The sequence below is a fragment of the Triticum aestivum genome, chromosome 4A (assembly GCF_018294505.1).
Source record: "Triticum aestivum cultivar Chinese Spring chromosome 4A, IWGSC CS RefSeq v2.1, whole genome shotgun sequence".
In the NCBI taxonomy this organism is placed as follows: Eukaryota; Viridiplantae; Streptophyta; class Magnoliopsida; order Poales; family Poaceae; genus Triticum; species Triticum aestivum.
In genome coordinates, this window is record NC_057803.1 from 618,473,505 (window position 1) to 618,489,633 (window position 16,129).

General features: G+C 40.9%; 1 pseudogene; it reads right to left on the reverse strand.

Moving 5' to 3' along the window:
* LOC123082666 (uncharacterized) overlaps positions 1-15,384 on the reverse strand; it is a 108,415-nt pseudogene extending 93,031 nt beyond the window's left edge.
* Positions 15,385-16,129: the final 745 nt, after the last annotated feature.

The following is a 16,129-nucleotide window of genomic DNA, read 5'->3' on the forward strand; positions in this document are numbered from 1 at the left end:
CTCTTTATTTTTTCCAAAAATCATCTCTAGGTACATAAGTATCTATTTAATATGAGAAACAACAAAAGTTTTCCAAGATTCAACCACGAGCTAGGAACGGTCAAGCCCGCCGTTTTGACCGCATTTTGAATCGGGCATAAAAATTCAAAAAAAATCAAAAAATTGGAAAACCTTCGCATTGTGTCATTATATGTGACCAAGTTTCTAGGAAAAATAATAAACTTGTAATACGGAATTATTTTAAAAAAGTGTTCTCAAAAATGAGCTATCATGCGTGAAGATACATGGCTTTCAAGCCAAATGATCAATCTTATGGCCACATTCATGGTATAGTTTGTTCAAATGATCTCATATTGTGCACAAGGGTGCATCTTGGAATTCCAAACAATGTTGCCTAAGGGAGTTTTCACTTTCATTGCACAAAAGAGCCATTTTCCATTTTTCGAGTGCCCCAAATGAGGTTTTTTTGTGAAGGACCTACCAAATAATTGTTGCAAAATTGGACCAAATCATTTTATAAAATACTAGGCCATATTTAATGCACAATTGACCAAATGGTTGGGTGTCAAAAGTTTTGATCCACCTCTGGTGAAAAAGACAAATTTCCGCCGATTCAGTTGGAAGCGGGTCAAATTTGAACTGCAACTACCTCATAGTTTGCTCTTTATTTTTTTCCAAAAATCATTTCTAGGTACATAAGTATCTATTTAATCAGAGAAACATCAAAAGTTTTCAAAGATTCAACCACTAGCTAGGAACGGTCAAGCCCACCGTTTTGACCGCATTTTGAAACGGGCATAAAAAATTCAAAAAAAATCAAAAAATTGGAAAACCTCGCATTGTGTCATTATATGTGACCTAGTTTCCAGGAAAAAGTAATGAAACTTGTAATACGGAAATTATTTTAAAAAAGTGTTCTCAGAAATGAGCTATCATGCGTGAAGATTCATGGCTTTCAAGCCAAATGATCAATCTTATGGCCACATTCATGGCATAGTTTGTTCAAATGATCTCATATTGTGCACAAGGGTGCATCTTGGAATGACAAACAATGTTGCCTAAGGGAGTTTTCATTTTCATTGCACAAAAGAGCCATTTTCCATTTTTTCGAGTGCCCCAAATGAGTTTTTTTGTGAAGGACCTACCATATATTTGTTGCAATATTGGACCTAATCAATTTTATAAAATACTAGGACATATATAATGCACAATTGAAAAAATGGTTGGGTGTCAAAAGTTTTGATCCACCTCTGGTGAAAAAGACAAATTCTTGTTGATTCAGTTGGAAGAGGGTCAAATTTGAACTGCAGGCGTCTCATGGTTTGCTATTTAGTTTTTCCAAAAATATTATCTAGGTAAATAAGTATCTATTTAATGAGAGAAACATCAAAAGTTTTCCAAGATTCAACCACTGGCTAGGAACGGTCAAGCCCACCGTTTTGACCGCATTTTGAAACAGGCATAAAAAATTCAAAAAAATCAAAAAATTGGAAAAGCTCCGCATTGTGTCATTATATGTGACCTAGTTTCTAGAAAACATAATAAACTTGTAATATGGAAATTATTTTGAAAAAGTGTTCTCAGAAATGACCTATCATGCATGAAGATTCATGGATTTCAAGCCAAATGATCAATCTTATGGCCACATTCATGGCATAGTTTGTTCAAATGATCTCATATTGTGCACAAGGATGCATATTGGAATTCCATACAATGTTGCATAAGGGAGTTTTCACTTTCATTGCACAAAAGAGCCATTTTCCATTTTTCGAGTGCCGCAAATGAGGTTTTTTTGTGAAGGACCTACCAAATAATTGTTGCAAATTTGTACCTAATCAATTTTATAAAATACTAGGCCATATATAATGCACAATTGACCAAATGGTTGGGTGTAAAAAGTTTTGATCCACCTCTGGTGAAAAAGGCAAATTTCCGTCGATTCAGTTGGAAGCTGGTCAAATTTGAACTGCAGCTACCTCATAGTGTGCTCTTTATTTTTTCCAAAAATCATCTCTAGGTACATAAGTATCTATTTAATATGAGAAACAACAAAAGTTTTCCATGATTCAACCACTAGCTAGGAACGGTCAAGCCCGCCGTTTTGAGCGCATTTTGAAACGGGCATAAAAAATTCAAAACAAATCAAAAAATTGGAAAACCTTCGCATTGTATCATTATATGTGACCAAGTTTCTAGGAAAAATAATAAACTTGTAATACGGAATTTATTTTAAAAAAGTGTTATCAGAAATGAGCTATCATGCGTGAAGATTCATGGCTTTCAAGCCAAATGATCAATTTTATGGCCACATTCATGGCATAGTTTGTTCAAATGATCTCATATTGTGCATATAGGTGCATATTGGAATGACAAACAAAGTTGCCTAAGGAGTTTTCATTTTATTTGGACAAAAAAAATATTTTTTCCATTTTTTGAGTGCCTGAAATATTAGGCCATATTTATGTACAATTGATCAAATTGTTGGGTGTCAAAACCTTTCCATCTATTCAATTAGAGATACTTCAAAAGTTTTCTCTTTATGTCTCCAAAAATAATTTCTAGGTAAGCAACAAGATATTTCATTAGAGATCCAACAAAAGTTTTGAAAGACTCCTTCTAGCTACGACGGTCATGCTGCCATTTTGACCGCAATAATAAGGTGTTTTTATTTTCCTATTCTCGCAATTTTATATTTTTAAGTTGTTTCGAAATTTTCCTATAATGAAGAACCTTTTTCTAGAGAGATAAAATTTTAGAAAATGGTTAATTGACTTCAAAAAGTTTTCTTAATATTTCGATAATGTCCATGATTTTTGGAAAATGTTCATTGGATTAAAAAATGTTCTTGAATTCAAAACATTTTATGAAATTTATTTTTTTCATTGAATTTAAAGAATTTGTTAATAGACTTATGAATTCGTGAACGTTGTTTTGCATTAGTGTACACGTTTTGAATTATAATCTTTTTTGTAATCTCCAACTTTTTTATGAAGCAAAAATAAAAACGGAAAAGAAAACAGAAAACAAAAAACTAACGAAAAAAGAGGGAGCCCGGCCTGGGCCGACCCAAGTTCTAGCATAGCATCGACACTAACCTTTATTCCTGAACGGGCCAAAGCTAAGGCGACACACGAAAATGTTAAAAGAAAAAAAATAGGAGGTGGCCTGTCCGAACAAGGAGCCTTAAGTAGGCCACGCGCGCTGCCCAATCACCAACATGGTGGTAGCCTGGTGGTTTGCTTCTCTAAAAGAGACTGAGACGTTGCGGGTTCGAGTCCCAGATGAGCCATTTTTTGCTGCATTTATTCGTCAATTTGCAGGTCCTTTATTCCAGAGGAGGACGGTCCCACATGTCTTAGGTATTGTATTAGTTGGTCCTGCTTGTCAGTAGTAGGCCTCACATGTCAGTGTACTCAATGAGTTAATATGTGAGTGGACAAGGGGTCCCACATGTCATTGGCATTGTGTTAGTTGGCCCCACATGTCAGTGGTAGGTCCACAGATCATTTTAGTAAATATGTGAGTGGTCAAACCAACTGCTTGAAGTGACACATAAGCAAAAATGACATGACACGTAGGCGGAATTGATGATGTGGTGTCCAGTCATATCAACGCATCCCTGTTTAGAACGTCATGACCATTTATATTGGTCGTGATCAGCTAGAAATATGGCAGCAGACCAGTGTTGTCTGCTTTACGACCATTTCGTGTAAGGAAATTGCGACCTTTCTGACCAAAATGGTCGTTATGGTTTAGGGTTTGGAGCCCCTTGAACAGCTTTTGACCAATTGGTCTCAAATGGTCATAGATTTACGACCAATTCGTTCAGGGTCACTGACAGAAGGTCACAAGTTGACATATTTTTTGTAGTGTACATCTACTACATCATTCAATCACAGAACCTATATATAACTATCTATAAATGAATCCAATGAAAATAAACTTTAACTAATCAACTAATTAAAAAATCATAACTACTACATCTACTGGATGTGATTCAATCACAAATTCTACATATCAGTGGCTCTAATTGAACCCAGTACGAAAAATCCCCAACTAAACACCTAATTAAAAAACAATAACTACTAAATCTACTGGATGTGATTCAGTCACACATTCTACATATCAGAGGCTATAAATGAATCCATTACAAAAAAAATCTAAGTAAACATCTAATTAAAAGCCATAACTACTACATCTACTGGATGTGATTCAATCACAGATTCTACATATCAGTGGCTCTAATTGAATCCAATACAAAAAAAACCAAGTAAACATCTCATTAAAAAACCCTAACTACTTGATCTACTGGATGATTCATTCGCAGAATCCAAACTTAACCTTCACTATGAATCAATCAAACATCTAAGAACCCTAATTATCAGAAGGGGATGCAACAACTAGCAACAACAAAAAACCCTCACACCTAAATCTACTGATTAACGGGGGTAACTACCAATGGAGGGGACTGCTGGCAAGGATTACATGCAGGTCCACGTGCTCGCCGCCGGCCTCCGTAGGTCCATCAGAAGGGCCGCTCGCCGCCGTCACGCCAAGCTCTGGCACGGCCGAGTCCGCCACGACCACCTTCTTCAACTCCAGATCCGCCACCGCAGCGACCAATCCAGTGCGTGGGGATGCAGCACCTCCTGCACCCGCACCGCCGACGAGGGTCTGCACGGCATCTGCCACGGTCTCCGTGCCCGTCTTCTGCAGATCTCCATCTGCGACGGCGGCTTCGCCATGCCCTTGCTCCATCCGAGCCAGAAGCAACACTACTAGGAAAAGGGCTATAGATGGAAATGACACTAATGGCGCACCAGACATGTGGTGCGCCATTAGTATATACTAATGGCGCACCACCTTCTGATGCGCCATTAGTGTTGAAACTACTAATGGCGCACCCTGCCCACGGTGCGCCATTAGTACCAATTTTTTTTTTGAACTAGTGTGCCTGTCCAAACATACTAATGGCGCACCGTGGGTGTGGTGCGCCATTACTAGTTAAACTAGTAATGGCGCACCATGCCACGGTGCGCCATTAGTAACCTTGGCCACCACTTCCACCGAATGCACACCCCCCCAGTGGATCGCCTTTTCAGTTTAAAAAAAAATAAAAGAAAATGATAAAAATGTCAAGAAAATAAAAGAAAATAAGTTTCCCATGTGATGTGTGGCCTAGTTGTTGGGAAAATTTGCAAATATGAATTTTGACTTCATTTGCAAAATCTCGCGAGAATTTGTAAAAATGGGCATAACTTTTGCATACTAACTCGGATGAAAAAGTTTTTTATATGAAAAATCATCTACTCGAAAAGTTACATCCAAATTTAACGGGGGAAACCCCGTTAAACATTTTCAAAATCCTCAAAAACCTAACAGAAAAAAAGATACGGGGCTTTTAAGATCTAGAGAGGCAAAAAAATCAAAAAAATTCAAACTTACTAATGGCGCACCCACCCACGGTGCGCCATTACTATCTTCCCGCCTTCAAAATTCAAAATAAGTCAAAAAAATAAAAAAAAGTTACTAATGGCGCACCTGACCATGGTGCGCCATTAGTATCTTCCCTCCTTCAAAATTCAAAATAAGTCAAAAAAATAAAAAAACAATTACTAATGGCGCACCTGCCCATGGTGCGCCATTAGTATCTTCCCGCCTTCAAAATTCGAAATAAATCAAAAAATTAAAAAAATTTACTAATGGGGCACCTGCCCGCGGTGCGCCATTATTATGTCGTATATATGGCTGGTCCTCTCCTCCTCTCTTCATTTCATCTTCCCTTCTCTCCTCCACCATACTTCTCCTCTCCGGTGACCTCCTCCTCCTCTCCGGCGACCTCCTCCTCCCTCCTCCCTCCTCCCCTCCCCTCCCCTCCCCTCCCCTCATGGTTTCTTCTCCCTCCTCTCTGGCGACCTCCTCCTCCCTCTTCCCTCCTCCCCTCCCCTCCCCTCCCCTCATGGTTTCTTCTCCCTCCTCTCCGGTGAGCTCCTCCTTCCTCCTCTCCGGTGAGCTCCTCCTCCCTCCTCTCCGGTGAGCTCCTCCTCCCTCCTCTCAGGTGAGCTCCTCCTCCCTCCTCTCCGGTGAGCTCCTCCTCCCTCCTCTCCGGTGAGGCAAAAAATCCCTCCTCTCCGGTGAGCTCCTCCTCCCTCCTCTCCGGTGAGCTCCTCCTCCCTCCTCTCTGGTGAGCTCCTCCTCCCTCCTCTCCGGTGAGCTCCTCTTCCCTCCTCTCCGGTGAGCTCCTCCCATCCCCTCATGGTTTCTCCTTCCTCCTCTCCAGCGACCTCCTCCTCCTCCTCCTCCTCTCCGGCGAACTCCTCTCCGGCAAAAGACCATGGCAACAAGATCCAAAAACAGGAACAAAATTTGAAATAATGTCGTGCCAAAAAACAAGCAAAAAAAACGAGCAAAAAATGGGCAAAAAATCACGATCCAGATCTAGATTCAAAATGGCGCATCACTAATGGCGCATCACAGGACAGTGCGCCATTAGTATGCCGCGGTTACTAATGGCGCATCCAGTTGTGGTGCGCCATTAGTATCCAAAGCACCTGGGTATACATGGCCCCTGGGAGGCATACTAATGGCGCACCGTGCCCTATACTAATGGCGCACCAGTGGTGCGCCATTAGTATACCAGATACTAATGGCGCACCACTGGTGCGCCATTAGTAAAAATTACTAATGGCGTGCTGTTAGTGGCGCACCACAGATGCGCCATTAATGGCCATACTAGGTGCACCATTAGTAGGGGTTTTTCTAGTAGTGCAAGCAGGAGAAGAGAGGGAGGCGGTGGTGGTGAGTGAGCAGGTGGGGTGGCCGGTGGGGGAGACGATGAGGCAGAGGAGAGAGGAGGGAGAGGGAGGCTATTTGGGGGAAATGGGGTGCGTGATGCGGCCGGTGCCCGTTCCCCTCCTCTTATACAAGGGGCCTTTTTTGGAAACTAGCCACACCCATGTCCTCGCGCACGACCGTGGGGAAACGCAACCGCCAGCGTATAATATACGTACATGCCCGGCGTACAATAGTACACGCGGGCTCATACAGGGCTATACAACTGGTGTACGCGCGCTCTACGCCCACCTGAAATGACCATCCTACCCCTCGTTACGAACCGGCATCGACGCATCTGGACCGTCCTTGTGTTTTTCCTGCACGCGTTCAGCCCAGGGGGGAGCACCGGAGCAGAAATGGTGGGGTTTTGGGACGTGGAGCCTCCGGATGTTGGACCTCGGCGACCGCCTTCCTCTTCCTCTTGGAACCGGGGGCGTTGATTTCTAACGCCTAGGTAATCCCCCTCTTGTGGGGTGAGACGTAGATCTTGCATAGCACCAGTACGGCCGCACCGTCTTGTTCGTCGTCGTGGTCAAGGCCGTACTCCTTTATGCACCACTGATACGTCTCCAACGTATCTATAATTTATGAAGCATTCATGCTATATTATCATGTGTTTTGAATGATTACGTGCTTTATTATACACTTTTATATTACTTTTGGGACTAACTTATTAACCGGAGGCCCAACCCATATTGCTGTTTTATTGCCTGTTTCAGTATTTCGAAGAAAAGGAATATCAAACAGAGTCCAAACGAAATGAAACCTTCGACAGCGTGATTTTTTGGAAGATTATCATCCTGGAGACTTGGAGTTCACGTCAGAAGATCCTCGAGGAGGCCAGGAGATAGGGGGGCGCCCCCCCGCCCCCTACTGGGCGTGCCCCCCTATCTTGTGGGCCCGTCGAGCACCCCCCGACCGACTTCTTTCGCCTATATAAGCCTACGGACCCTAAAGCCATCGAATATCAAAATACATCGAGGGTTCCACCGCCGCAAGCCTCTGTAGCCACCAAAAACCTCTCGGGAGCCCGTTCCGGCACCCTGTCGGAGGGGGAACCCATCACCGATGGCCATCTTCATCATCGCGGCGCTCTCCATGACGAGGAGGGAGTAGTACACCCTCGGGGCTGAGGGTATGTACCAGTAGCTATGTGTTTGATCTCTCTCTCTATCTCTCTCTCTCTCTCTCTCTCGTGTTCCCTCTATGGCACGATCTTGATGTATCGCGAGCTTTGCTATTGTAGTTGGATCTTATGATGTTTCTACCCCTCTACTCTCTTGTGATGAATTGAGTTTCCCTCTTGAAGTTATCTTATCGGATTGAGTCTTTATTTGAGAACACTTGATGTATGTCTTATCGTGTTTATCTGTGGTGACAATGGGATATCACGTGCCACTTGATGTATGTTTTGGTGACCAACTTGTGGGTTCCGCCCATGAACCTATGCATAGGGGTTGACACACGTTTTCTTGATTCTCCGGTAGAAACTATCGGGCACTCTTTGAAGTACTTTCTGTTGGTTGGATGAATTTGAGATTGTGTGACGTATATCGTATAATCATGCCCACGGATACTTGAGGTGACAATGGAGTATCTAGGTGACATTAGGGTTTTGGTTGATTTGTGTCTTGAGGTGTTATTCTAGTATGAACTCTATGATGGATTGAGCGGAAAGAATAGATTTATGTTATTTTACTACGAACTCTTCAATAGATAGAACAGAAAGGATAACTTTGAGGTGGTTTCGTACCCTACCATAATCTCTTTGTTTGTTATCCGCTATTAGTGGCTTTGGAGTGACTCTTTGTTGCATGTTGAGGGATTGCTATATGATCTATCTATGTTATTGTTGTTGAGAGAACTTGCACTAGTGAAAGTATGAACCCTTTGCCTTGTTTCCTATCATTGCAATACCGTTTACGCTCACGTTTATCATTAGTTACCTTGCTGTTTTTATAATTTCAGATTACAAATAGCTTTATCTACTTTCCATATTGCACTTGTATCTTCATCTCTTCGCCGAACTAGTGCACCTATACAATTTACCATTGTATTGGGTGTGTTGGGGACATGAGAGACTCTTTGCTATTTGGTTGCTGGGTTGTTTGAGAGTGACCATTTTCATCCTACGCCTCCCACGGATTGATAAACCTTAGGTCATCCACTTGAGGGAAATTTTCTACTGTCCTACAAACCTGTGCACTTGCAGGCCCAACAACGTCTACAAGAAGAAGGTTGTGTAGTAGACATCAAGCTCTTTTCTGGCGCCGTTGCCGGGGAGATGAGTGCTTGAAGGTATATCCTTAGATCTTGCTATCGAATCTTTTTGTTTCTTGTTTTATCACTACTTTAGTTTATAAAAGAAAACTACAAAAAAATGGAATTGAGTTTGTCTCATACGCTTCGTCTTTTTAATATCTTTCTTGAGTTTCATGGAAAGGAAAATTGTGCTCAAGTGCTAGAACAATAATGCATTAGAATGTTTGGTACTAGATATGTGAATGATGAGCATGATTGCAATGTTGTTAGTATGAATTCCTTGAATATCCATGATGCTAATGATATGAAAGAGCCCAAGCTTGGGGAAGCTATGTTTGATGAGGATGAAATATTTGAGAATTTATTTGCTGAAATTAATGTTTGTCCCAAGCTTGGGGATGCTATGTTTAATGAAGATGATATTTTTAGCACCCCAAGTTTTGATATGCAAAGTTGTTATGATAATAGCGTGCCTCTTACCTATGATGATTATATTGATGAAAGTGGGTTTGGAAGAGTGTCAACTTTAGGAAGTAGTGATCCCACTATTTTGGAGGATGTTGAATCTTATTGTGATGAATACGAAAGTGGATTTGGAAGAGTGTCAACTTTATTTAGTGATTCCACTATTTCGGAAGAGGTTCCAATTGATTATGAGAAAAAAGTTGCTACTTATGAGGATTATTGTGATGAAACTTATGCTATAAAAGTAGTGATGATTATATTTACAAATCTTGTCATGATTATGGTTACCCCTTTTCTGAACATTACTCTTTTAATGTGGAAACAATTTATAGTGTTCAAGTCTCTTATGATACTCCCACTATTCCGAATGAGAAGAATTTTGCTTATGTGGAGAGTAGTAAATTTTCTATGCTTTTAGATCATGAAAAGAATGCTTTAGGTGCTGGTTATATTATTGAATTAATTCATGATGCTACTGAAAATTATTATGATGGAGGAACATATGCTTGTAGGAATTGCAATAATATCAAGTTTCCTCCCTATGTGTTAAATTGCAATAATGTGTTTTACCTTCCTATGCTAGTTGATTATTGTTCCCATAAGTTTTTTGATCACAAAATACCTAGGCATAGGAAGTGGTTTAGGCTTAAATGTGCTAGTCATACGCTTCATGATGCTCCCGTTATGTTTCAATTCTTATCTTTTATGTGAGCATCATTGCCATCATCATGCCTAGCTAGAAAGGCATTAAAGAAAAGCGCTTGTTGGGAGACAACCCAATATTTATCCTTACTGTTTTTGTGTGTCCACATGATTATGCTACTGTAGTAATCATGTTTTATAGCTTTTGTTTCAATAAAGTGCCAAGTAGAACCTTTGGGAAGACTTGGGTGATGTTTATATGATCTTGCTGTAAAAAACAGAAACTTTTACGCTCACGAGATTAGCTGCCATTTTTACTGGAGAGTGCTTTTAGGTTAATTCTTTTTTAAGATGATTAATAGACAAATTCCTCAGGTCCAGAAATTTATTTCAGAATTTTTTGAGTTCCAGAAGTATACGTTTGATACATACTACTACAGACTGTTCTGTTTTTGGCAGATTCTGTTTTCATTGTGTTGATTGCTTATTTTGATGAATCTATGAGTAGTATCGGAGGGTATGAACAATAGAGAAGTTAGAATAAAGTAGATATTACACCAATCTGAATTTAGAATGAGTTCATTACAGTACCTAAGTGGTGGTTTTATTTTCTTATACTAACGGAGCTTACGAGTTTTGTTTTAAGTTTTGTGTGGTTGAAGTTTTCAAGTTTAGGGTAAAAGATTCAATGGACTATGGAATAAGGAGTGGCAAGAGCCTAAGATTGGGGATTCCCAAGGCACCCCAAGGTAATATTCAAGGACAACCAAGAGCCTAAGCTTGGGGATGCCCCGAAAGGCATCCCCTCTTTAGTCTTCGTTCATCGGTAACTTTACTTGGAGCTATATTTTTATTCACCACATGATATGTGTTTTGCTCGGAGCGTCATTTTATTTTGTTAGTATTTGCTTTCTGTTATTTAGAATAATGTTTTGTATCTTTGGTTTCAATAAAAATGTCAAGGATAGCCTTTGCCATGCTTATTTTGCTAGTATACATGTTGCTGTTTGAAAACAGAAAGTTTACCGCTGTTGCAAAAATTCCCTAGAAAAGTCAGAGAATGGTATAATGTTGAATCTTTTTGAATATTAAGCTATGATAAATTTATTACAGTGGGAATTTTCTCTCATAATTTTTGGAGTCAGGTAAGTATTGATACTCTTGCATTCTTTACAGACTGTACTATTTTGACAGATTGCTGTTATGGTGGCATTGTTTGCATATGTTTGCTTGTTTTATGATTCTATTTGAGGATAGGAGTATTAAATATGAAGAGGATTTAGTATGCAATGTTGAATAATAATTTTATTAATTTGGTATAGTAGAGAATGATAAGGTTTTGCATTGGTTTATACTAACCTATCTCACGAGTTCTTGCTGAGTTTGTTGTGGATGAAGCTTTTGATAAAAAGAGAAACCATGATGTGAGAGGAATTAAGGAGACACAAAAGTTCGAGCTTGGAGGTTCCCAAGGCACCCCAAGATAATATTTCAAGAAGTCTCAAGCATCTAAGATTGGGGATGCCCCGGTAGGCATCCCACCTTTCTTCTTCAACAACTATCGGTTAGGATCGGTTGAGCCTAAGCTTTTGCTTCTTCACTTGAGTTGAGCTATCCTTGAAATGTCATTTTATTTTGTTTTGCTTGCTGTTTGAATAAGGTACAAATATCTGAAATTCTTAAATGAGAGAGTCTTCACATAGTTACATAATTATTTAGCTACTCATCGATCTTCACTTATATCTTTTTGGAGTAGTTTTTCGTTTACTCGTGTGCTTCACTTATATCCTATGAGTAAATTGTTGAATGAGTTGAATGTCATAAATCTTAAATTATATATGTTTCATTTGCTTATCCCATGGGGAGTAATGACTTAACATCTAAGAAGTAGAGGTTGTAAAATTATTGAAGGTTAGCAAGCATTGTATTGGTCATTTGAACAATTCATGAAAGAATATTGAAAGAAGAGAGATTTCATATTTAAATATACTATGCTTGACATTGTTTGTAGTTGGGAGCACGCATTAAGTATGGCATGCTAAAGAGTTGATGTTGGACAAGGAAGACAATGTAATGGTTTATGTTTTCCGACATCTCAGTTAAAGAATATTGCCATGGATCATTCAAACATGTTGAGCTTGCCTTTCCCCCTCATGCTAGCCAAAATTCCTTGCACCAAGTAGAGATACTACTTGTGCTTCTAAAGATCCTTAAACCCAGTTTTTGCCATGAGAGTCCACCATACCTACCTATGGATTGAGTAATATCCTTCAAGTAAGTTGTCATCGGTGCAAGCAATAAAAATTATTCTCTAAATATGCATGACTTATTAGTGCGGAGAAAATAAGCTTTGTACGATCTTGTTATGGAATCAATAAAAGCGATGGACTGCATAATAAAGGTCCATATACAAGGGGCAATATAAAGTGACGTTCTTTCGCATTAAGATTTTGTGTATCCAACCCTAAAAGCGCATGACAACCTCTGCTTCCCTCTGCGAAGGGCCTATCATTTACTTTATGTCTTTTACTTTTATGCAAGAGTCAATGTGATCTTCACCTTTCCCTTTTTCATTTTATCCTTTGGCAAGCACTTTGTGTTGGGGTGATCCTGATATATATATATATATATCCAATTGGATGTAAGTTAGCATGAACTATTATTGTTGACATTACCCAGAGGTGAATACGTCGGGAGGTAACACTATAAGCCCCTATCTTTCTCAGTGTCTGATTGAAACTACATAACCATTAGTATTGCGTGAGTGTTAGCAATTGTAGAAGACTATATGATAGTTGAATATGTGGAGTTTGCTATTCCTGAAAATAAGATGAATTGCAATTGTTTGATGACTAAGAATGAAGTTTGCTAGTTTTCAAGAATGTTTATGGTCTATGCTTTGACATGTGAATTGCTTGTTACTTTATCGTGAGAAGTTTTATGAGATGTACTACTGTTATGACATATTATCATGCTAGAAAAGGTGATTGAAATTATCATTGATCAAACTTGTGCACCTTCTAGCATTCACATTTCATAAATTCTTTCTTTTATCATTTACCTACTCGAGGACGAGTAGGAATTAAGCTTGGGGATGCTGATACGTCTCCAACGTATCTATAATTTATGAAGCATTCATGCTATATTATCATGTGTCTTGAATGATTACGGGCTTTATAATACACTTTTATATTACTTTTGGGACTAACCTATTAACCGGAGGCCCAGCCCATATTGCTGTTGTATTGCCTGTTTCAGTATTTGGAAGAAAAGGAATATCAAACAGAGTCCAAACGGAATGAAACCTTCGGCAGCGTGATTTTTTGGAAGATTATCATCCTGAAGACTTGGAGTTCACGTCAGAAGATCCTCGAGGAGGCCAGGAGATAGGGGGCCTGCCCCCCCCCCCATACTGGGCGCGCCCCCTGTCTCATGGGCCCCTCGAGCACCCCCCGACCGACTTCTTTCACCTCTATAAGCCTACATACCCTAAAACAATCGAATATCAAGATAGATTGGGAGTTCCGCCGCCGCAAGCCACTATAGCCACCAAAAACCTCTCGGGGGCCCGTTCTGGCACCCTGCCGGAGGGGGAACCCATCACCGGTGGCCATCTTCATCATCCCGACGCTCTCCATGACGAGTAGGGAGTAGTTCACCCTCGGGGCTGAGGGTATGTACCAGTAGCTATGTGTTTGTTCTCTCTCTCTCTCTCTCGTGTTCCCTCTATGGCACGATCTTGATGTATCGCGAGCTTTGCTATTGTAGTTGGATCTTATGATGTTTCTCCCCCTCTACTCTCTTGTGATGAATTGAGTTTCCTTCTTGAAGTTATCTTATCGGATTGAGTCTTTATTTGAGAACACTTGATGTATGTCTTGCCGTGTTTATCTGTGGTGACAATGGGATATCACGTGCCACATGATGTATGTTTCAGTGACCAACTTGCGGGTTCCGCCCATGAACCTATGCATAGGGGTTGGCACACGTTTTCTTGATTCTCCGGTAGAAACTTTGGGGCACTCTTTGAAGTACATTGTGTTGGTTGGATGAATTTGAGATTGTGTGACGCATATCGTATAATCATGCCCACGGATACTTGAGGTGACAATGGAGTATCTAGGTGACATTAGGGTTTTGGTTGATTTGTGTCTTAAGGTGTTATTCTAGTATGAACTCTATGATGGATTGAACGGAAAGAATAGCTTCATGTTATTTTACCACGAACTCTTGAATAGATAGAACAGAAAAGATAAGTCTACCATAATCTCTTCGTTTGTTCTCTGCTATTAGTGGCTTTGGAGTGACTCTTTGTTGCATGTTGAGGGATTGTTATATGATCTATCTATGTTATTATTGTTGAGAGAACTTGCACTAGTGAAAGTATGAACCCTTTGCCTTATTTCCTATCATTACAATACCGTTTACGCTCACGTTTATCATTAGTTACCTTGCTGTTTTTATAATTTCAGATTACAAATACCTTTATCTACTATCCATATTGCACTTGTATCTTCATCTCTTCGCCGAACTAGTGCACCTATACAATTTACCATTGTTTGCGTGTGTTGGGGACACAAGAGACTCTTTGCTATTTGGTTGCAGGGTGGTTTGAGAGAGACCATCTTCATCCTACGCCTCCAACGGATTGATAAACCTTAGGTCATCCACTAGAGGGAAATTTGCTACTGTCCTACAAACCTGTGCACTTGCAGGCCCAACAACGTCTACAAGAAGAAGGTTGTGTAGTAGACATCAACCACCCAAGCCTGGTTCTGGCTGCTCCAGGCCTCTTGATCCGAAAGGAAAGATGGTCGATGAGGCCGACCCATTTACCTTGAGTGCCTAGCACGGGCTTGCTCTTCTCCGAGTGCCAGTTGTGACCCTCATCGTCGTTGACGATGCGCTGTCGCCTTCCGCTGCGGCCACCTTTGGTCTGGTGATGACGGACCGGTGAGAAGAAGCACCACACGCCTCCTTTTCCATCGTCCTTGTCGGAGCCAGGCACGTGGGCACGGTTCTCGATGAGGTCCCCGGGTGGCGCAGAGTAGACGTCGTCTTCATGGATGAAGCTGCTGAAGCGGTCGCGGTCTGCTCCGGCGATCTTCTGATGGAGGAACTGGTTGATGAGATCGTGATCCTGGGGACTGAAGGTGGAGCCGACGGGAAAGAGCTCGTCATGGCCGGCCATATTGAATCGCCTTCCCTTGATCAGAGCTAGCTAGGGGACGTACTTCTCGTCGCCTTGATCGGAAGGAACTAGCTATGGAAGGTCCGTAGGTGTGCAACCCTAGCTAGGTAGGTATATATGGATGGATCGCGACACAGGGCTATGTACGTGCCTTCCTTGATCAATACACTACTAGAGTGTGTAAGACAAATAATTTGGGGGACTGCTCGACACCTCAAGGGGGTGTGGCTATCTCATTATATATAAGTACCAAAGGGTACAATACACAAGGTGTATATACAAGTCTACATATACATGAGTCTACGTACATATATAGTCTAACACCCTCCCTCAATCTTAACTGTGGCCTGAAGTACAAACTAAGTTAAGATTGCGCCTACAGACTACAAACTGTGGTTGTGGAAGAGGCTTCGTGAAGATGTTAGCAAGTTGATCCTTTGATGAGATGAACTTGATGCTAAGTAGCTTCGATGCAACACGTTCTCGAACGAAGTGATAGTCAACCTCAATATGTTTCGTCCGAGCATGAAACACAGGATTAGATGATAAATATGTAGCACCAATGTTATCACACCAAAGTACCGGAGGATGAGCTGAAGAGACTCTCAACTCGCGCAATAAGGACTGGACCCAAATGATCTCAGCCATCGCATCAGCCACTGCTTTGTACTCAGGTTCCGTACTGCTGCGAGACACCGTAGCCTGCTTGCGAGCATTCCAAGCAACCAAGTTAGA